Source organism: Hemiscyllium ocellatum, unplaced genomic scaffold, assembly GCF_020745735.1.
Source record: "Hemiscyllium ocellatum isolate sHemOce1 unplaced genomic scaffold, sHemOce1.pat.X.cur. scaffold_257_pat_ctg1, whole genome shotgun sequence".
In the NCBI taxonomy this organism is placed as follows: domain Eukaryota; kingdom Metazoa; phylum Chordata; class Chondrichthyes; order Orectolobiformes; family Hemiscylliidae; genus Hemiscyllium; species Hemiscyllium ocellatum.
The window spans coordinates 757,971-758,781 of record NW_026868137.1 but is presented as its reverse complement, the minus strand read 5'-3'; positions in this window follow the sequence as shown (position 1 = coordinate 758,781).

Here is an 811-nt window from a genome sequence, read left to right as displayed (position 1 = left end):
TGACTGAATGTTCACATTAGCAACAGTGTCCTGTTCCTGAGCGAATACTGAAGAAAAGTATTGATTAGTGTCTCCCCATCTCCTCCGCCTCCACGCATAACTTCCCACTACTATCCTTGACTGGACCGATAACTACCCTAGTCATTATTTTATTCCTGACATACCTATAGACAGCCTTGGGTTTTCCCTAATCCTACCACTAAGGACTTTTCATGTCCCTTCTCGCTGCTCTTAGCTCTCTCTTTAGATCCTTCCTGGCTACCTTATAACTCTCAATCGCCCCAACTGAACCTTCACGCCTCACCTTGACATAGTCCGCCCTCTTCCCTTTCACAAGGGATTCCAATTCCTTATTAAACCACGCCTCCCTCACAAGACCCTTTCCTCCCTGCCTGACTGGTACATACTTATCAAGGACACCCAATAGCTGTTCCTTGAACAATCTCCACATATCATTTGTGTTCTTCCCTTGAAGCCTATTTTTTCAATCCACGCACCTAAGTCATGCATTACCGCATCATAATTCCCTGCCCCCAGCTATAACTCTTGCCCTGCAGTGCACACTTATCCCTCTCCATCACTAGAGTAAAAGTCACCGAGTTGTAGTCACTGTCCCCGAAGTGCTCACCTACCTCCAAGTCTAACATCTGGCCTGGTTCATTGCCTAGAACCAAATCCAGTATAGCCTCACCTCTTGTTGGCCTGTCTAAATATTGTGTCAGGAAACCCTCCTGCACACATTGGACAAACACCGACCCATCTAATGAACTCGAGCTATAGCGTTCCCAGTCAATATCTGGGAAGTTAAAGT